The sequence below is a fragment of the Nymphalis io genome, chromosome 23 (assembly GCF_905147045.1).
Source record: "Nymphalis io chromosome 23, ilAglIoxx1.1, whole genome shotgun sequence".
Taxonomy (NCBI): Eukaryota; Metazoa; Arthropoda; class Insecta; order Lepidoptera; family Nymphalidae; genus Nymphalis; species Nymphalis io.
In genome coordinates this window covers 5,184,084-5,208,850 of record NC_065910.1, presented here as the reverse complement: position 1 = coordinate 5,208,850, position 24,767 = coordinate 5,184,084, and positions in this window count along the sequence as shown.

The following is a 24,767-nucleotide window of genomic DNA, read 5'->3' as shown; positions in this document are numbered from 1 at the left end:
TGATATAGATAAAGTCGGATTACGAAACGAGACGGCAATTTATTTGGTACTTTATTTCTTTTTATATAAAAACTTTTTTTAGCATTTCTCGTATTCCTTTTTTTTCATCAGTAATCTATTGTATCGTATTGTATATTGCCGGCTTTTCTGCTATTCATGACTGTAATTGTATCGAATCCGTTTTAAATATTTTCTAAATGACATAATGATTACAATACAGAGGCTAAAATCAATCTTTAAATATAGTCTGAGCTGACTTATATACAAAAAAAAAATTGTTTTCGGACTCGCACACGTATTGGGGCTATCAGGTGTTACTATAAAAATCATTTTTTTTATTGGGGCTTAAACTTACTTAATACAAAATTTCATCAAAATCGATTAAGTGGTTTAGCCGTGAAATCGTGACGGATAAAATTACTTTCAAACATTAGAATAGGTGAGTTTAATAGTCCGACACCGTTTAACCAATAACCGAAACTTGGCAAATATATCTATTTCTTCAAAGAGAAAGATTACAACCAAGTTTATTGTACTCGTCACTAGATGGCGCTATAACACATCAACGTGTATACCATTTAGACCTCCATAACAATTTGTATGTACGGATAATATTTTGAGGCAAGTATCGTATCGGGTAATAGTTTACAGAAAAACGGTATTGTAACGTAAGCTGGGAAAGCTGACGTTAATTAATTTGTACCGCAATTACGTAATTTGAATGTTCTCGATGCGCAATTCATATCAGACGACACCTTGTTTGTGTCAATTTTATATGTACACTCTCAGTGACAACACACAAATGATCTAATAAAATAACCTCTACCGGCTCCGTTTTTTAAGTGTTTGACAACGCAGGCATTAACTTTTACCACAATCTTAAGCTTAATCTTTAACTAAGTAATAAATTCTCATAAATTACAAAATAAATTTTATGCGACCAATATAAATTGTGAATGTAATTCACAAACTTATAAATGGATCTTTATAAAATTACATTCAAAATTCAATTATATGAAATTAAAATGACAACTGTAAATTTATTACAGATATTTTTATGGATTTTTGAATTTTATTACAAACGCTTTACATTTGTTATTAGTAAAAACCAGTATTCATAAGAAAAGTGTTGTTTTTTAATATTTTTTAATAATATTAACTAATAATTATAGTTGAAATGGTCAATGGTTAAACACGAAAAACATGCTCGGCGTCGTAGGAAAACATCGCGAGGAGAGCGACGACATGAACATACACACATTTATATGCTTGTGTTGTGAACATACATTTCATAGTAAGATATATATAGACGGCAAACTAAATGTACTCATAAATAACATCTTATCGTACATAAGCTAACTCATATTGACCCTGCAATACACGAAAAAAAAAACAATGTTAAAAAACAACATATAATTATTGCTGATTTTTTCCATTCATTTTAACTTTCAAAACAAATTAAGTCCACTGATATCGTTTTCTTTTGCAGACAAGCATTTTGCCGCAATATTTTTAACCCTTGACGCAAAACGAGTGGTGTTATAAGTTTGACGTGTGTGCGTGTGTATCTCTGTTTGTCTGTCTACATGAGATATTAGCTCTCGAACGGATAAATCGATTTTCATTTAGTTGCTTTTGTTTCAAAGACTTTTTAGTGGAGACATATTTAAGGCTATGTTTGAAGAAAATTGATTCAGCTATTTAATAGTTATGGGGAGTGGAAGAGGGGATGAATAAACGATAGTAAGCGAATATATCCGAGTGGGGTATCAAATGAAAGGATTTTATTTGTATATTACAAAATTGACAGTTAAGTTACGGCGAAATGAATGAGTTGTAGTCGGGGTTTTTTAAAATTTTTAATTTAAGTTTTTTCATTATTCTAGAACCCTCACTAGTGCCTCTGATTGATGGATATGTCCAAGCATCATCTATTACCTAAAGAATAATTATAATTAATAATTTATTAATTAATTTCTAGATTCTATAAATCAGAATTCTTTTAATTCGTGAATAATTACGGCATTTTATGTCAAATATTATAAATCATGAAAGTCTCTAAAAATATTTAGAGGACTTTTTTAAAATATCAAAGCAAAGACCCGTCAAAATGTATTGAGTTATGAATGCAATTAGCTGAAAGAAAATGTTTTGGTTGATTCACATTTAATATTCTAGAAAACAAAACACAAAAGTTCGTCTAAAACCGTTTATTTGAAAAAAAAAACAAATATTCCACTCCTTTTATAATCCTCTAATATAATGTTTAAAATTACTTCTTTCTGAATCTCGGAACGGAGATAAACATTCTTTTGTAATAAAGAAATAATTAACATGATCTGATTAAGTCTTTGTTATATTATATTGTTTTGAGATCTGAAAAGAGATACTGTAGTATTACGAATAATTAAATTATCAAAGGGCATTGTAGAATCAAATGTTTAGTGTATTAAGATATTTTTCCCTACATACTTTTATACTTAAGCTAACAAATATAAACTGCGTAAATTTTTCTTACGATAGTAGCTTACTGGTGGTAGGGCTTTGTGCAAGCTCGTCTTGGTAGGTACCACACATTCATCAGATATTCTACCGCATAACAGCAGTACTTGGTTTTATTGTGTTCCGGTTTGAAGGGAAAGTGAGCCAGTGTTATTACAGGCTCAAGGGATATAACATCTTAGTTCCCTAGGTTGGTGGCACATTGGTGATGAAAACGATGGTTAACATTTGTTACTATGACAATGTCTTACCGTTGGTGTTCTATGCATATGCTACACATATGCTTGTCCGCCTACCTATACTATAACTTTACATAAATTTTGTATACACTAATTTATTTCCAGCAAGTTTTGTTTGCTTTTGAATGATTTTACATTACTCTTTACATGTTTTAATTTTATATTATATGTCCTTTTAGTTATTACTTTTGTAAAAATCACTAGCAAACCAACAAAAATTTCTATGTAGAGATAAGTAAAAATAAACTAGATATATATAATAGGTACCACCCACTCATCAGATATTCTACCGCAAAACAGCAATACTTGATATTGTTGTGTTCCGGTTTGAAGGGTGAGTGAGCCAGTGTAATTACAGGCACAAGGGACATAAAATCTTAGTTCCCAAGGTTGGTGGCGCATTGGCTATAAGTAATGGTTGACATTTCTTACAATGCCATTGTCTAAGGGCGTTTGGTGACCACTTACCATCAGGTGGCCCATATGCTCGTCCACCTTCCTATTCTATAAAAAAAAAAAATACGACCGGAAAGAATTCAGGCTGAGGACCACAAGTTTTGTGTGCTTTCTGAGGCACGGGACAGTAAAAATGCTATTTTTTTTGACTCCGGGCTACTGAGAATTTCTGGACAGAAAATTCAAAAACTTCTAAAAGACTCAATCCATCTAGAAACAGCTAAACAAAAACGGCCAATTAAAGCCAAACAGAATTATAATATCATAAGAATATTTTAACTTTATACATCATAAGACTCATGGGGACTGAGCACAAACATTCAACAAGGGAAGTCTTTTTATATATAAAAACAATAAAAAAGCATCAGTTTTTGTTTTAGCGGCAAAACTAACTCCATGTCCACAGTCATAAAACCCCTAGCTTGTAGGTATATAAAAAATAAAAATGCTTTTTTTCCGTATCGTAACCCCTAATTCACCTTGTTCCCGAATCCGTGGTAATTGGTAGGAGAGAAAAAATGATTTTCCTTGTACCCATTAAAATGTGCCATTTTATGAAAAAGGGATCTCAATAAAAATTGCAAAAATTGCCTTTTTATTGTGTATTGGAATTTAATCAACACGTTTTAAACGAAATAAAATGTATATTGCCTGTAATCTGTGTTACGAAAGGTTGCCTGCCTGTTTCACTGACATGTTATTTTTGAATTGAACTAACTACAACAAGGATACATTATATAATAATCTTACTATTAATTGAGTGCGAATTTAATATACAGAAATAATAAACAATTTATCTTTAATAAAAAAAAAAAAATCATGAAATAAACGACTAAGTGAGTCTGTTTCTCTCTTAATTCACTAACAACTAACAACAAAAAAAAAGGTAGTTAACGCGTATCCCGTGTAATTTTTGCTAGATCCCGTCACCTGTAATGTTACAACTCTCATCCGAAAGGCGGACTCTCCAAGTAACGCTTTAGAGAACATCTAAATGACCCTATAGAACAGAAACATCGTGTATTTCGAGAAGATAAAGAGTGACATTGCTCAAATGAAACCAAATCAAAATATTCTTTATTCAAATAGGATCGTAAAATATTCTCTGAATCATTACATTGAAGTAAGAATTAAAATATGTAAAACTACAAGCCGTAATGTAGATTCTACCTAGAACCGGTAAAAAAGTCAGTGGTTACTTTGCACCAATTACCATAGGATTTTTATTCCGCATATTACAAATACATTTTTCTATATAAAAGAATAGAACGGTTGACAAGTAAATTGCACATCTGAAGTATTTGTAATACTAGCACACTTCAGTACTAAATAGTATAATAGCAACGCAATGGCATAACTAATGTTGACCATATACCTTATTAATTTATACCTTAAGGTCTAAGGTTTTTAATCTTTAATTATATTTATTATTATTACTTCTTCTTTTTTTTAAATCTATGTTTATGTAAAAGGCTGTTTTTTTCTCAATAAATTATTATTAAATTATTATTATATCAAAAATATCGATAGCAGGATACCTGTCCGACTCTTTATGACGTGTTCACGTTTCAGTAGTTCAGAATTTAAATTAGTAACACATTAGATATGTAATTATAAGCATTAATGAATTTGCAATGCGACTACTTCTCGGCCAATCCGTAGCCCTTTTTAATATTAGGTCCTTACATATGAAATTAGCGTTTTGTCGTACTGACAACTTTGGTCTGAAATATCTCCTCTTTGGTTAAGAATTCCAAATTCAAATTTATAAATTCATTTAGCTAGTACATTTGAGTTTTGGAAACAGTCATTCATTTGTTTTTTCCTCATTATTTTTTTCTTTTATTACCGCACAATGTAAAACATAAAATATCGGTATATTTACGAGTGCGAGTTCTACCCTGGCACTAGTGCTGCAGAAACCGCTCGAAGGATTAATGATGTGTACCGCGCTGGTGTTGCAAAAGAAAGCACGGTACGTTTTTGGTTTCAACGTTTTCGTTCTGGAAATTTCGACCTTCAGAACCAACACCGTGGACGGCCGGAGACCAAAGTGGAAAATGAAGAATTAAAGGCTATTGTGGAAGCGGATCCATCACAAAGCACTTCAGAGATAGCTGCAGGCTTCGGGTAAGTGATAAAACTGTATTAATCCACTTGAAGCAAATCGGGAAAGTAAAAAAACTTGAACGATAGGTACCTCATGAATTGAGTGAATCGAACTTGCAAACACGCATCGACTGCTGTGTTACTTTGCTCAACTGACACAATAATGAAGGGATTTAAAATCGAATCATTACTTGTGATGAAAAGTGAATACTGTACGATAATCGGAAGCGCTCATAAAATCCTACCTTTAACGAAAATTGACTCAGAAAAAGTTACTTGTGAATGTTTGGTGGACAAGCGCCGGTGTCGTTCACTACAGCTTTCTAAAATCTGGCCAAACGATTACGTCAGATATCTATTGTCAGCAACTGCAAACCATGAAGGAAGAACTAGCTGCTAAACAACCGAGAATGGTCTATCGCTCTAGGCCACTGCTGCTTCACGACAACGCAAGACCAGACGCAGTGTGCACAACAAACAACCACTTCGTTAGAGGAGCTACAATTAGAATGTCTGCGACAACCACCGTACTCCACGGACCTTGCTCCAATAGATTACCATTTTTTCCGGAATTTGGACAACTTCTTACAAGGAAAAAAATTCAACTCGCCTTCAAAGAGCTTATTGATTCTCGCCCGATGGTTTTTTAGTAAAAGGAATTAATGAACTACCTAAGAGATGGCAAAAGTGCATAGGTGCATACTTTGGTTAATTAAATATATTTTACAAAAAAAAATGACTTTATATTCCTCCCGTACAAAACCCCAATTTCATATGTAAGGACATTATGTAATAAATAATATCCTGGGACATTATTCACAAACGGCCATCAGATTCCAAGCTAAGCAGAGCTGGTACTATGGAAACCTGACAATTGATATACTACATTTACTACTTTTCTTTTGTAAATACATACTTATATTGATAATTACACCCAGACTCAGAACAAACAGACATGTTCACGCACACAAATGTCTGTCCTAGTCGGAATCGAACCCTTCAGCGTGAAAGGCTAGTATCTACCAACCACGCCAACCGGCCCATCAATAATAATAATAATAATAATGTCCTGGGACATTTTTCACACACGACCATCTGATCCCAAATTAAGCTTGTACAAAGCTTGTGCTATGGGAACCAGACAACTGATATATTACATATACTACTTTTCTTTTGTAAATACATAATTATATAGAAAATTACACCCAGACTCAGGACAAACAGACATGTTCATGCACACAAATGTCTGTCCTGGGTGGGAATCGAACCCACAACCTTCGGCGTGAAAAGGCAAGTATCTACCAACCACGCCAACCGGCTCGTCAAATAATATATATATACATATTAAAAGTAACAAATAAGAATACATATAGTTCTTAGAGAATCATTCATTGAGATTACACTTACAGCAAAATAATATACAATAATACACACATCTGCTAAGATTGCACTGATAATGTCTATGATATTTCAAGGAGGCACCTTCGCCCATTGATTTTGACAGTATAATAAATATAACCACTTTTTGCAGATTAGACTTGATATCCCATGGTTGGTTTTGCAGAACATTGCACAATTGGTTGAATTGCAATATTGATAAAATTGATTTTTAAATATGGATTAAAAGTAAAATATTAATCACAAATTAATTCTAATAATAGCAAATGTGAAAACTAAAGTAACAGCCTGCTGGTCTAAGGCATCCTCTCATGATATGAGAATATTTTGAGTGTATTCTTACAAATACACATGTCGCAGATTTTTATCACATCTCTAATGCATCTCATTCTCCGCCGAGTACGACATGAATTATAGACACAAAATAAGGACATGAAAATGACTAAAAATAATTATTTGGCTTTTAAAGTCTTGAGCTTTACATTAAAATGAAAGAGCAAAATATTAAAGTTCAAAATATTCATAATAACATGTTAAAACCGAAGAGCATAGATTACTATTACACAACCAATGGATATATATGTTTGAATTCAAACAGAAATGTCTGTGGATTGAATTACGACATACTCAATAGTCTGCTTCGATTCGAATATCCTCCATTACGATTAAGTCCGTTTCGACAGCCTGTTTAACTGTTTGACGCATTATTGATTGTTATTATCCTTCAAATTGTGAGGACACTTGCATGTCGGCGGAAATTCCACAGGATAAGCCTAATGAAAAAGCTCCAAGCCTTCTTCTCCCGCCTACGGATTCCTTTTTTTATGAAATAGGTAGGCGATCTGGCAAATGGGCCACCTGATGATAAGTGGTCAACATCTCTTTCATCACCGTCTGTAGTTACACTGGCTCACTCACACTTCAAACCGGAATACAACAATACTGAATACTGCTGTAAAAGATATTGCTGTAGAGAATCTGATGAGAGGATGGAACCTACGTAGACGGGCTTGCACAAAGCTCTTCCACCAAGAGAAGTGAGACATTTACCTTCAGATTCTTAATTTATTTTTTATTATGTTTCGAGTTTTTGTTGTGAAATAACTATTAACCCTCAAACGGTGTGAGGCGTCTCTTGTATCGTCACGTCTTCCGCCGTCGGTCTCGGCTCCTTCGTGTGTGCGTGGCGAATATACTATATACTTCGTTGCTGCATATTATATTTTAATAATATGCAGCATCGAAGTATATAGTATATTCGAAAAATATACATATATTTTAGTAACAAACCGCTGTGTTTTTATTTATTTTACTACATATTTTATGGGTATTTTTTAATTGAAAATTATTTCAATATCCAACGATATCTTTCACATCTTCCAGGAGCCCCGTAACGGCGATATATTTTTAAAAAATATGTCTTAAATATAATATTTATGGCGATGAGCCCAATTATTATTTTATATACCAGCACTAATGAACACGAATATCATTATACTGAAGTCTACATAGTTTTTTTTTAAACCAAGCATTCGAATAGAATAGACACCAAGTATTACTGTTATTCACACACATCATTAATTTCTGATATTTTTCTAGAATTCTAAACTAAAATATTTCGCATTTCTGTACGAGTACAGTCTGTTTCTTTCAATGGTAACATCTGGTCTGATAGACATATATAAAATAGAATACATTGTTAGAAAAGAAAAGTTGCACAAAAGAAAACAAATTAATATAAAAAAAATATAACTTAAAGTTGTCTTGAAATCAAGAAATTTAAATTTCTCATCTTAAGTCAAACTATAAGTCCAAAAATTCTGATCTCCGATTAGTACTGTTAAACCTTGTATTAGAGATCAAGTAACATTTTTCATTTCGCCCCACGCAAATGTTAGTTCGCAAATAAAGGCCTATTCACAGAGCGCCCAATTTGTGGTAACCACGACCAAAACGGGCCTCGTATAGGCCTGAATAGATTTAATTAAGATTAGGGCGACATAATGTTTCGTTACTTGTTAACAACATGTAGCTCTTATACCAGTATACATAAGAAATAAATTGCCCTGAATTAAGTGTTACTTGGGGAGTATTGATAGCAATTGACGTTCGATTTGGCGCTGACAGGACCAGGTATATGATGTCTTGTCTATGTATGACGTATATGGTAAATAAGCTTTAAACACGTGTAATATGATAGTCATTGGAACGTAAACGTGTAATATGAAATTTAAAAGAACCGTTTAAGAAAGCTTGTGTGCTGAAGGATATTACACAACCTAACTGGTGGTAGAGCTTTGTGCAAGCTCGTCTGGGTAGGTACCACCCACTCATCAGATATTCTACCGCAAAACGGCAGTACTTGGTGTTGTTGTGTTCCGTTTAAAGGATGAGTGAGCCAGTGTAATTACAGGCACAAGGGACATAACATCTTAGTTCCCAAGGTTGGTGAAGCATCGGTGATGCAAGCGATGGTAAACATTTCTTACAATGCCAATGTCTATGGGCGTTGGTGACACTTACCATCAGGTGGTGGTCCATAAATTCGTCCGCCTTCCTATTCTATAAAAAAAACAATAACTTTTTGTTGTAAGATGATTGCACACCTTTGGAATGAAACGATCGCCCAGGCTATTTCAAATAAAAAAATAAAATTCTATTGTTGTATATTACGTGTAATATAATATAATTGTAAAGGATGGAAGGAGGAAAAATAAAATCCCGTTGTTTCTTTCGCCGATTCTTCTCAGGTCTGAGGTGTTTATTTCCGAACCGGTGGTAAATTTATGACAATTAATAAGTACTTGTAACGCTTCTATATTCAATAAAGATTTTCTATTTTGAGTGTTATACCGATGTCGGTTCAATTACTTTGGTCTCGATTAATATTAATTATCAATAAAAATATACTTTATTCAAACAATGTATTGACGGTCACGGTTTGTGACATATTTGAATAGTAAAATTTTAATTACTTAAATAAATAACATTTTTACTAAGAGATGGCAAATTTTGTCATGTCAACTTACGTTGTTGTCAATTATTGATATTTGCCTAATTTGTTGAACATCTGGATCAGACAGGCAGCTTTATCAGGCTTGCCTTTAATTAACTTTGTTGCTATGTTTTTATTGCTTAAAATTGGTAAAAAAAAGTAATAAAAATTAATGAAATATATCTTTATTTCAGATCTTACTAAGCTAGTAAGAATCATTTTTGAGATCTCCTAGAAAGTATCAAAATACCTATGTGTAGGAAGATCACGCTTATCCTAACGACTTTGGACTGGATGATTTCCGTCGATTGGTTTTATTGTACAATGTATGTGTATTGCAAGCTATATATAAGTAAAAAGCAAATATTTTTTAGATTTTAAGGCAGAATTATTCACATTAAAATATGAAATATACACTAAAAAAATGAAATAGTATATATAAATATCGTATTTTAATTACACCCGCGGTCATCTGTTTCTATGTAAAGTTCAGCTAAATAATCTTGTGTTGAAGAGCGAAATCACTGTTTAACTTAACCGTATATTGTTTGAAGATTGTCGATATGGTAACACCTAACCTCCTTGGGAATACTTTTAGCGTGCTAATGGTTTTGATAATGGTATACGGAACTGCCTATCATAATCTTTAGATGACTTATACGTCACCCATACCTTAATATCTTAGGGCTATATTATGCCAGAAACCGTAATTATTGAGTGTCTAATTACAGCATTTAGCCTGCCTGGATAATTGTCGTTAATACTCTAATAATACGAATTAATACTAATAATACTCTAATTACCTTAAGTTGACAATAAAAATTACAACAACGTTCTCCAACAGCAAACAATTTCCAAATAACCTTGAAAACTTTTTGTGAAAACACAAACACAATAATTGGCAATTATTACGGCAATCAGACCATAATATTTGTTTTAATCATTTACATCCATTTATATACCGAATGTTATTTATCTTGCAATATTGGAGCAAATTTTGGCTATCATTGCTCCACAATTTTCTCTTTGTGCTTCCAAACATCAGCCATGTTGGAGGCCAATTGAGCGATCCATCTCATTGCGTCATTCGCTCGGCTGAGTCACAACCAACCGTTCGTCCAGTCCATCGTTCATCCTGACTCTGAATATTTCAGCTCACAGATCACTTAAGTTTTTCGTATAATATATGTTCAGTCACCTTGCTGATCTAGTGTCTAGCTTATAATGCTTCAGATTTCGAGGGTTTGGAATGTCGAGGGGCTTATAACATATTCAAAACAATCTTAATATGGTTATGTCTCAGTTGGAAGGTTGAATGGGACAAAAACTACAGGCACGAGGGACATAACATCTAAGTTCCCAAGGTCGGTAACGCGTCGGTGATTTAGGATGTAAAATGGTTAATATTTATTAAATGTATATATCTCACCTATTATTAAAAAAAACCTTAAAGTATAAGAACGATTACATAAACAATAAAAAGAACAAATTCAAGGCTCTTTTACGATATCGACTTACATCACATATAGGAGCTCTTTTATTTTAATAAGAGCTTACTGAACAATATGGAACCACCAGACCATCGTAATTGTCACTCTCAAGTTACGTAAGTGGAACACAACCGAACATCAATAACAAGACTGAAAGTTAGTGACAGCAAACTTTCATATGCAAGTTATATACTCATATTTTCTTTGAATTTTATGAAATGAATTTCTTTCATTATGACAGATAGAGTAAATGGGCCAATGATCACACTAAACTGGAAACTCACGGCCTGTAAATTTTAAACTGCTGGGCAAAGACCTCTTTGGGAATTGGGAAGATGGAGCCTTGAACAATGTGAGTTGATGGACGGATACACATATCCCAGAAAATCATTCGACAAATGCACGCTGAACACGTAATTAATTATAAACACATATTATACACATAGCACACAAAAAATACAATAATTCTGGTTTCATATCGCAGACTTCGGCTACGATTCTTGTCTTCTAGCCACTTAATCATCTTTAATATAATCACTATCTAAGCTGTCAATACGCCGTCAGTTATTTTCTAGCCCACTCACATTAAACTAAACCATTCCGAATTAATGACTAGCTTCCACCCACGGTTTCGCCCGCGTGTGAGGTTTAAGTACCCGTTGTGTTTTTCTTACAACGTGTATGCAAAACAATAACAATTAATAAATAAAAAACTCACTTCCGCGTTAGTAATATAAGTCAGGATTCTGGCTTATAATAAGAACAGATTTTACAGTTAAAAAATAATTATTATTGTTTATTAACTAAATTTAATTTTAAGATCATCTTCGAAACTTTTAAAACATGGATTTTTAACTAACTAAATGAGCTTATGAGACACGACATAAAATCAAACAATTGACCTGCATTGCTAATTAAACCTTATGCTACGAGTATAAAACGAGATGGCCTAGTGGTTAGAACGCGTGAATCTTAACCGATGATCGTGGGTTCATACCCGGGCAAGCACCACTGAATTTTCATGTGCTTAATTTGTGTCTACAATTCATCTCGTACTTGACGGTGAAGGAAAACATCGTCACGAAACCTGCATGTGTCTAATTTCATTGAAATTCTGCCCCATGTGTATTCTACCAACCCGCATTGGAGCAGCGTGGTGGAATAAGCTCCAAACCTTCAAAATTTTCAATTCAAAATGGATAGGAGGCCTTAGCCCAGCAGTGGGACATTAACAGGCTGTTACTGTTACTGTACGAGTATAATCCAGTGGTATATATTCTGTAACTTATATATACCGCTTTGGCTGGCGCTGAAGACAAAAAGTCATAAATTAAAAAAAATACGCTACACATAAAACGACTAACTATATTTCTATATAATTTTACGAGTATGTGTGAATATTATATATTGTTATGATAACTATATATCGTGTATATAATACTGAAAAATATACTCTACTGTTACTATCTGTGTCTATAAATAATTTAATATCCTCAGATAATCAAAACATTGTAATAAATCCACGCAATTTATTTGTTTTAGTTATAATAAATTATGTCAAACACCAAGTGTGTCTAGCGCAGCCGTCTTTATTCTAAGTGAATAATTTAAATGATTCATTCTGAACGCTGAAGGTTGAATTAAAATAAAAAGGAACGTAATTTATAAGAAAATATGATTTCATTAGTTTATTATGAAGAAGATTTTTCTCCGAGAAACATGATCACCCGCTGTGTCAATATAATTATGTGTTCTATCTGTACAGGAAATCGTTATAAATACATGTACGACATATAATAATACGACCTCCTTTAAAATTGAAGGCGATATTATCGTCCAACGAGCGGTGAAGCCACGAGCAGTTAAGTCAATATACGTCATACATAAAAGCTGGACATATAAGTTGATCCCTTATTGTACTAGGAAAAGCTCAACTATATCAATATCCTTCACCGAGAGAATTAAATTCGTCTATATATTATATAATAAACGATCTAACGGAAAACACGTGTAGGTATTTACTGGTGGTAGGGCTTTGTGCAAGCTCGTCTGGGTAGGTACCACCCACTCATCAGATATTCTACCGCAAAACAGCAATACTTGATATTGTTGTGTTCCGGTTTGAAGGGTGAGTGAGCCAGTGTAATTACAGGCACAAGAGACATAAAATCTTAGTTCCCAAGGTTGGTGGCGCATTGGCTATGTAAGCAATGGTTGACATTTCTTACAATGCCAATGTCTAAGGGCGTTTGGTGACCACTTACCATCAGGTGGACCATATGCTCGTCCACCTTCCTTTTCTATAAAAAAAAAACCGACTGACCACTGAGCTTTCTGTGTTCAATTTTGTTTTTAAAATTAGATGCTCAGTAAAAAATTATACATCAATAATCAATAGTGAAAAACGTGAATAATACGCACAGCATTGGGAAGTTTACGGACATCATAATTCTTTAGTCTACTACGGAATCACGATATGTAAAATCAGCAAACCAGGGCAATTGCAGTCAAGAAAATTAAAAAATATGAAAAGCTTATTTTACGGATAGATTTTTAAACTGATTTTTAACTTTTCTGTACAAAATAAACTTAAAATATAACACAAAGTGCTTTATGCATTTTTAAACGCGTTTAAAAGATTTTAAATCTAATTAATGAGACAACAAGACTATAACTGGTAAGGCTGCGTTTGCATGACGAAATTTTTATGTATTATTATTTTTGTGATTTCAAGGCGAGATTTTTCAATATGAGAATCTTAACAGAAGATTGATAGTTTAGCCCCGGGGCAAGAACAACTAAATTTTCATGTATAATAGATGTTTATAATATATTTCGTGCTCAGAACGAGAAGGAAAACATCGTAAGGAAACCTACATGAGTCGAATGGAAATCTATATTTGTATCTACTCGCAGTCCAACATGGCATTGACTCCACACCGCACGAAAAGGAGGCCTAGTATAGTAGGCCATTTAGAGTTTTATGTTACTTTCCTCTAACTCTGTGTAAAATTAACTATTTATTTTGGATAAACAACCGTTATTAGCAAAATAGTTCATTAATTCCAGATTTTCTGATAGTTCGTGCATTACGATTGAAGAGTTCAAATCAGCGCATTGGTCGCTTCATAGCCTTTTCAAAACCTTTTTGCTTTCGTGAAAAATAATTTCAATATTTTATACATATTTTATATCTTTATTTTAAATTCGGCGGATGTATAAGTATTACTTACTTTTTTATTGCTTGATTTTTAATAATAAATAAAACTATTAATTAATTACTAGTGGTCGCCCATTGGTCGAAATGCGATCGTAATACGTTGCTAATAAAAATCAGTCCTAACACTAAAGTATAAGTTACATTATCTGCTACAAGTCTTATATGACTTTCTTATTTTTTTCGATTTATTTGATAGGAAAAATGAGCATAAAATGGATGTAACCTTATCATTATTACAATAACGTTTGAAAGCTAATGTCAAAAAACACATATACTATGATTTATTTATTGCATTTAATATTTGTAACTCATATTATACCTAAATGTTAACTTTCTGCGCCTCTTCTGTATATAAGCTTTAACTATGCTAAATATCATTCTCCCCCGTGCACCCAACATACTTAAAAAGGGGTACATAGTTTTCTCTTTGCGTATTAATATGTAGAAAATTTTGCTATAAGTCTACAAAATTCCTGTTAAGAAGATATTGGAATATATATAGACAGTGAAATCTGACAGTTTAGGCATTTCATGAGGCATTTCTTAGCCATTTCATCCATAATGAAGATTATATATAAATATTATAAAAATATAGGTAAAAGACGTTTGCAAACCACGTGGTGGACAACCGTTATCAAGGCTCTGGAGGTCTAAACACGAGGAAAGCCGATCGAAATAAAGAAATAAGATAAGAAACAATTATTTCGCTGTAAAAGTAACCATACGAACATCAAATTTACTAAAATTTACCAGGTTAACAGATACAGTAACAAAAGCGCCAGTTTATTAAATTAATAGGAGCACGGCTTTCCAATAAGCTTCCGTCAGACGTAAAACGCATGCACTCAACGCTTTTAACCAAGCACAACATTTAGCCTTCAATCAATTTAAGCAAACGAATTAATTTGGTGTACTCTATTGGGATTCAAAATTTTTACTGTAGGTTGTCGTATTGAAAATACATTTCTTTAAACATACAGTACAGTAACAGCCTGTGAATGTCCCACTGCTGGGCTAAGGCCTCCTCTCCTGTTTTGAGGAGAAGGTTTAGAGCTTATTCCACCACACTGCTCCAATGACAGTTGGCCGAATACATATGTGGCAGAATTTTAGTGAAACTAGACACATGCAGGTTTCGTCACGATGTTTTCCTTCACCGTCAAGTACGAGATAAATTATAGACACAAATTAAGCACATGAATATTCAGTGGTGCTTGCCCGGGTTTGAACCCACGATCATCGGTTAAGATTCACGCGTTCTAACCACTAGGCCATCTCGTTTTATACTCGTAGCATAAGGTTTAATTAGCAATGCAGGTCAATTATTTGATTTTATATCGTGTCTCATGAGCTCATTTAGTTAGTTAAAAATCTATGTTTTAAAAGTTTCGAAGATAATCGGTGAAGACGTTCGAAAATGGTCCGTCATCTCGGCTCTTTAAACAAATTATTATGTATATCAATTTTTTTTTGTTTCTCGTGAATAGATCGAATCTAATTAGTACTACTGTCATAAGGATTAGCTTCATAAAAAAATATATCGTTTGTACTGGAGTGAACCGGATCCAACCGGATCACTATCAATTCGAACATTATTGCGTGTATGCCCAATTACCAAGTAATTGGTATGTTCAATTCAATTCAATTCCATTTATTTTATATATATATTTATATTTTATACATAATATACATGTTTAGTCACTATACTTAGAACATGCAAATATTTCAACATAAATTAAAATTATTTTAACTTAATTACAAGGCATTACATTACATTTTAATTCTTCATTTAAATAATTCTTATAAAATTGATAAATAAAAGTCAGATATTTATTGCAGGAATTCTTTTACCTTGTAAAAACATTTGTCAACCAACCAGTCATGTATTTTCTTAAATCTTAAATAAGCCAGATCCTTAATGTCAGAGGGCAACTTTTATACTTATTTACTACCATACGGTCAACTCTTTGAGCAGAGAGCAGTTTTACTTGGTGGCATATACAATTTGTTTGGATATCGCGTATTAAAAGATAAAATATTCTGATTGCACTGGATTTTTGTTACATATTGCACGAATACATTTTTTATGAATGATAAATATTTTTCCTACGCGTGCATGTGTATATCAGTAGTAGAATTATGCAAAAATATAGACGGTAATCTATTCATTAAGTGAATTTTATATACTAATGTGGGCTCAGTGATCGAAATTCGACCGCAATTATTACTGAAATTCTTAGGAAGACTTTGAAATTTTATATTTCGTAGATTTTTTTCTCTTCCAAACAAAAAAATTGATGAATGACGAACAAAGTAGGAAAAGGTACTTAAATATTTTGTATTTGCTTATTTGTATATTATTAAAAAAGCGTGAATTTAGCATTCGTTGATTTTCACACAGAATAAATAATTCGATCGTATTTAATCACCTTTTTAAAAATAATTATCAAAAAGAGTATTTGCTTAGTACTACAATCGAAATTTATATAATAAAGATACAAAAATGGTTGTATAAAGTATATTTTGTTTTTTTTTTTAATGTTAAAAAGGTTAACAGAGTACCTAATACTTGAAAGCCCTGAGTGGATATGTGTGCGCTCGTATTGAGTTATATTTTAGGCCGACTTCAAAAAGAATGAGTTACAGAATTTCGGCCTTTTCTTTTTGTTTCTATATGTAATATGTATTATATGATCTCTAAAATAGTTTGGTTGGTTTCATATATTATAATAATATTATCACGATGGGTCCTAATATACATTGAACGCTAAAAAAAGTACATTTTACGTCAAAACATCTTTGAGAACTAGGCACGTAGAAGAGAACGCTTAATATTTTAAGGAAATTAAGAACATTCATGAATATATACAGAACAGAATTAAAAATGGCTACTGAACAAAGCCTGACTACGTGATGTGATGCTAGCAACATTTCTCAGCTGAATTGCAATTCTGATTTTCTACCCGCAAACACGAAGCTGACCTGCTAACAGTGGAGGCAATAAGACGGGGTGTCATATCTTTGAGAACACTTAAGCTTTAACCTTAATAATAATACTTGTATTTACGTCGGAGAAAACTTCAGAAGGATAATATAAAATATCATGATTTTTAATATGTAGTTTATAATTTTAGAATCGGTGTAATAGATCATAGGCTTGTTTTCCTTGGTTTTGTTATAAAAAATTTACAGCCAAGGAAGGATTGGCAGAAATAAAATATTAGAAATTGATGGTTATAGAAAGGATTTATAATTGAACATAACCAATAAATAAATATGTAGTTGAATAAATTACAGCATAATACAATAATACATATCATAAAATAAAGTATCTCCGCCACGTCTGTCTATCTATATATGAACGCGATAAACTTAAAAACTCCTGAATAGATTTTCATTTAGTTTTCTCCAAAAAATAGAGTGGTTCATGAGGAAAGTGTTGATATATAATTAATAAGATTTTGTATTAATTGGCCGAAACATAACGATAAAAATCACAACTGCTAATTACCTGCTCTTTCTTCAAATGAAGGATTTTCATAAAAACTTTCGTCGTCTATATAACTTATCTTAGAGATTTAATGTTCAAAAATCCTATCTACTTTGTAAAAGAATAGGAGGTGTAGGACACGATTAAATGAGAGACATTCCTCGTTAAGTAATACTGGAGGGCAAGTGAGTCAGAGCATTTACAGGTCAAGGAAACGACATAGTTAGCCTTCGGCAGCGCTTGACTAAGTTGCTTTCCTAAGCAAAGAACTTAATAGGGTACAAATAATTTCATAAAACTTTATTAAATATTGATACAAACCATTGGCGATATGTATATGTGTGCTTTTTGTATGTGTGTTTGACTTTGGACTGACAGTGTCTTGTAATGACAGCTTAACTTCGTATTGTTTCTACATATGCTTACGAGCGACCATGTGTTATAAGGTTTAATGTTATGTGTTCACGACACGTCAATATATTAACAATTGGTAGATACTTACCTTTCACGCTGATGGTTGTGGGTTCGATTCCCAGGACAGACATTTGTGTGCTTGAACATGTCCATTTGTCCTGAGTCTGGGTTTAATTATCTATGTAAGTATGTATTTGCAAAAGAAAAATAGTATATGTAGTATATCAGTTGGCTAGTTTCCATAGTACAAGCTCTGCTTAATTTGAGATCAGATGGCCGTGTGTGAATAATGTCCCAGAATATATATGTTTAGTGTATTTGTGTGTGTTATAACATAGGTACATTACATAAGTGTCTGGTAGGCTATTTGCAACATCAAATTAATAAAAATAAAATTTATCTATATTTACATCTAATATGAAATATAATATTGACGATAGGTTTTTACACATACATAGAAATAACAACAATTATTAAAATACTTGCGTTAACGTGAAACCTTGCACTGATTGATCACATGACATGTATGATGTATGGAGATCGAGGAACGTAGTTAATATCTTAGATTTTACACGGGAAAGAATTGCCGAGAGCTGTTATGTCAGTGGCTTTTATATAATTTTTATTTACTTTAAATTGAAACGCAACAGGTAAATAGGTTCATTAAAGCAGCAATAACGCAATAGTTTACGGGTTTCTTAGCAATGTATAAGTAGCAGGTTCGATCCTGACCCCTTGGGCTTCTGTCGTCCTACTCCTGACACAAGCTCTACGCTTAATTAGAGGGGTAAATAGGAATTCTAGTAATTCCTTAAAAAAACGAGTAATAAATAGTAAACGAGAATTTCTTATTACATTTTATATTATTAAGTAGACCCCGTCGCCCACAAAATCAAAATCCTTCAAATTATCTCCATTACGCAAGGTCGAATCACCATGTAAAATAATTAAATTAAACATGGAGCTACCATTATTTACCACCAATTAAATTACAAATGAGTTTCTTTAAGTAAGAGAGCGGCAAATGCGCAGCAGGCTCACCTGATGCAATGTGACTACCACCGCCCATAGATGTGCGTTGCCGGACTTTATGTAGCTGTTATTACCATTCCTTACACCAACGATGACAAATAATACAATGATTCTTAAGCCTGAAATTAAACTGGCTCAATCACCTTTAAAAGCGAATATAGCAATACTAAGTAAGTATTGCTATTTTAAGGTGGAATATGAAATGAAAGTGTGGTAGCAACCAAACTGTACAAAGCCCTACAGTCACATGGGGCTTTCTGACTTTAATCTCTTGTTTTCCGTATTAAATGAACTCGTGTCATTTAATACAGTAAACAAAAGACAAAAGCCAGATTAGCCATATTAACGGAGACAGCCATTTTGTAGCAAGCCGTGCGTTACTAATCTCGCGTCGTTTACTTAACTGTATACCCTGATTCTACTATTATCGCAATACTAAGTTCATTTAATAAATTTCAATTGCCAATGCAATAAAGTTTTTTATTTATTTAATAGTTATAATATTTTTATGAACATAATATTATTATATCATATGTGTATTATGAGAAATATTTAGTTATATACAGAGTAATAGGAACTAGTTTTTCTTAAATTTAATTATAATATTATTTTACAACTTAAATGTTTACTATAGCAGCTAACGTCTGAGCTAATTACATATTTATCATATTTAAAGATATGAAGTTAGATATTAAGAAAGCTTTATAATCTGTGAACTTCCTTGTCAGTTGTCATTATTTGTGGCAATTTAAACCATGAATATGTTTTTTTAACAATTCATACCATTCTAAAAAGTCGCAAAATATTTAAATAAACTTCGAAATTTATAAAAGATATATAACAGAAACCGAATAACAATCTTTTGTCGAAAACTACAACCGAGTTTTACATCGAATCGAGAATTTTTCGATTGTTTCGAGTGCACTAAATCCGAAAGCCTGTCTGCACAGAGTACATTGAATTGAGTTTAGTAAGTGAAGAGTATCCAAGTCAGCTCGATAATTTGGTATTCCCTCTCAATTGATTCGATTAGCAGTCTCGTCGACGGCTCCATCTAGCATTCACTTTTTCACGTTTACTTTTTTATCGAATTCAATAGATGGAAAAACGTTGCCAGGATTAAAATTATTGACGGATGTTTTTGTTATAAAATCTTAATATTGAAAGCAATTATGACAAAAAAGATTTATATATATATATATATATATATATACGTATTTTCGTTTAAGGAAAGAGGTTTGTAGATTATTACACCACAAAATACTTATAGAGAAATATGATTTCGGCTTACAAAGCTTATCTTTAATTAACGATAGTGAAAATTACTTTGTTCTTATAATGAGCAATTAATATTGGCGGGGGACTGTAAGAAGTAATGGTGAAGATCTTCCCTCTGAAATCAACTATACTCATGTATGTGTATGTATATGTTGGAGGCCATTTGTTCCATCGATTACGTGTAAATGTATCAGCAAACATTAACAAAAAAAAAGTATGAATCATTTTGAACTTACAAAAAATACCGTAACTGCTTAAAAATTTTAATATGAGTTGCTGCAGTCCAACCTACATTGTATGATTGACAATTACTGGCCTCGTGACTAACGTTAAGAAAAATAGGAGATTTAGAAGGACTGACCTAATAAATCATAGAAAGACGACAACAGCTCGATGACGACACTAGGGGAAATGAGGATGACTAGATTGCAGACGAACAAATAGCCTGTCTTTTTCTTCTTACTTTACAAAAATTAGTACTTAATATATTTATAAAAAACTGATTTTGGGCAATATAATATTGCTGTTTATAAGTATTATTTCTGAATTTTTGAATTTTTGAATCACATGAAAATCATCAAAAGCTTAAAATTATATGTTAATTTTCATGACACTACTACTTTATATTAAAAGGTTCCCTAGGGATCCAGGGGATTTCCAAGGATTCATTATGCTACCTCCGCATCCAACATACACGCAATCAAAATTCAAGCGACTTTCCTAAATTTATTCAACTCCGTAAAATAAATTATGTGAAATTTGAATTAATGCTATTTCCTAACAGACGGCTACAATAAATATATTAAAAATATAAATTATATAAAATAAAACGCTCAAGATCAATAGAATAGAAATAAAAATTTCAATGTTGATTACAAACTTTACTAATATAATATAATTTGTTTTTTTTTTTTTATTATTTAATTTTGTGTATTATAAAAATGTCTGTACATAGTTTACGATCAAAAACTAATCTTTAAATAAATTTTGTCAATAGTTCGCAACAAATATAATATAATTATTACTAATTAATATCAGTGACAATACATACTTTTTAATATCAATTTCAATTCAATTGTGCTTTGAGCAATAGTTGAGTGTGTTAGTTCTAAAATTGATTTCACCAGACAACAAATTTATCTAAAACATACGAATTATACTTTTCAAATTTAGAAACAACGCGCAGTGCAATTAATTGAATGTAACGCAATTAAACTTTGAAAAATTTGTTATTTAAATGAAATCATTAAGCTGTACTATGTAATTTTAAATATTCGTCAAAGTAAAACAACATTCGGAACTGTTAACACGTAACCAACTTTTAATATGACAATTTTAATATGCTTATAAGACTACGAGAATAAAATATTAAACATAAAATATCACCACAATTTAAAAGAATATTATATTCAATTTATAGATTATCAAACATTGCCTTAAGTAAAATGTGAGAGATTTGTCTACAATGAATTTGTATCATGTGTATTTAAGCTGCTTTTATAGTGCTACTAGAAATACATATTGTTCTAATCCAATGTGTGCCTTGCTCACCACAAAGCATTGTGATCAGAAGGCAATCTCTCTGTGTCAATCTATTATCCTCCTAAACCAAGATAGGTTTACGGGAATAGTTAGAATTCCCACTATTGTAAGATACAAATGATGCGACGCAAGACATCGAATTAAAATAAATCACTGACTAAATGCCATTGACAAAAATAAATAAACAAAAAAAAGTCGAGATGGCCCAGTGGTAAGAACGCGTGAATCTTAACCTCTGAATTTTCATGTGCTTAATTTCTGTTTATAATTCATCTCGTGCTTTTCGGTGAAGGAAAACATCGTGAGGAAACCTGCATGTATCTAATTTCATCGAAATTCTGCCACATATGTATTCCACCAACCCGCATTGGAGCATCGTGGTTGAATAAGCTCCAAACCTTCTCCCCAAAAAGGGAGAGGAGGCCTTAGCCCAGCAGTGGGACATTAACAGGCTGTTACTGAAATAAACAAAAACTTTTTCAAAAGACTAAGAAAAAAAACCTAGCTGAGAGATCGTGCGCTGTGCAACTTCTGCGATAAATTAACTAAAATATAAAATTGCATTAAGTCCAAACTGTTAGTAAGTTAATGTAGGGCTTATTTTAATTGTGACAAAGTATATTTTCACGTGGCGAGATGCCAGCGGAGTATATTAAAAAGAACTTTGTCTTTATAAAATTCGCCTTCCTGTTTTGAGCTCTTAATTAACCCGCGGTGAATTTTATTTAACATAACGGGAATATAAAGGGTAGAAATTAGAAGCAAATTACATAGAAATCTAGCTTTGAATTAAAAAAAGGGGTTACTAAGCATCTACTAATTAATAGAATTACATCTAGTTCTTATGAAATGAAAGCAAACACTTTAATTAACATCTTTGTTGTAGAGCTATTGTAAAATTCATGATATTATAATTTCTCTAGTGGCATAGCATAAAAATAGCACGTTTTTTTACAATCATCGTTATTTAATATAAAATCGCAAATCAATTTCACGTAATTGTAATTTCACTGGATACATTCTGCATGATATAAGAATTTTAATTAATTATTAATAGTAGCAATACCCGTTTATAGATCTCGCGGGTTTTCATTGGTCGCTTTTTAATAGTGGCTATTATTTAATATCTTGCAATTACAAGATTAATAGCTCATAAGTCAAAAGTCGAATAAAAAGTGGATCAAGTGTTAAATAGTAAAATTGTCAAAACACTATTGAATAAGATTTTAAGACGATCGACAAAATCCCTCACAATTATAATGTAGTAGTAGTAGTAACTATTGTCGCTTACAACTGCTTTTATAATAACCAAAAACCAACGAATCAATCAGGTGTGGTAACAGCTCATGATGACGATAATTTCAGTTCGTATCTACGTTTTTTTAAATATATCCGAAACAAGATATTGAGTAATTCTGAATATCTATGACCTGGATGCAATATAAAGCTTATTGATCATTGTGTACCTAAATAGTATGTACAGAAGACGAGTTTATGTGTTTAGAAACCGTGAATCTTAATCAAACAATAATGGTTAGAATTAGGGCGTGCATCACTGAATTTTAATGTGCTTATAATTTATATTGTACACGGCGCTGAAGGAAAACATCGTGAGGAAATCTACATTTGTCGGATGAAAACTGGTACATATGTATTCACCAAACCGTATTAGAATAGCGTGTTTGAATAAGTTTCAAGCCGTCTTAAGGAGTTATGGATGGTAATTTACATATCGAATATACACTTTGAATGTGGAACTAATTTACTAAATATTTCATATTTTTGATCAGATGATACTCAGATGAGTATTTACAATATAGAATATTTATATAGAATAGGTAGATGGACGAGCCCATGGGCCACCTGATGGTATGTGGTCAGCAACGCCCATTGGCATTTTAAGAAATGTTAACCATCGCTTACATCGCCAATGTGCCACTTACCTTGTGAACTAAGATTTTATGTCCCTCATGATTGTAATTACACTAGCTCACTCACCCTTCAAACCGCAACACGACAATACCAAATACTGCTGTTTTGCGGTAGGATATCTGATGAGTGGGTGGTACTTACCCAGATAAGCTTGCACAAAGCCCTACCACCAATTATTATGGCAAAGTTTGAATCAAACTCTAATAACAATGGCTTGTAATACAAAATACAGGCTAGAACGTTAATCGCCTGCACTACACCACAGAAACCGCAATCCGAATTTATAGCTTGCGTTGATTTCACTTTAATTATAAACTAATTTCGAACAGTCTCCATTATAAACAGTAATACTAGGCAAATTTTATTAAATCTTACATTATATGATACATTCAACTGATATTCCATACAATAAATTGCAAATAACTGGATCTTGTAATTTGGTCGAGACGGCCTAGCGGTTAAATCGTGAATCTCAACCGAAGATTATGGGTGCAAACCCAGACATTCACCACTAAAATTTTTGTTTATAATTATTAATCTCGTGCTCGGCGGTGAAATTTAATATCGTGATGAAATCTTCGGTTAAAGTGTTTTAGGCATCGGGCCATGTCGGCTCGCCCTTTTAAATAAATTATCTAAGACACACCCGCAATCAATCATCTAAAGTACT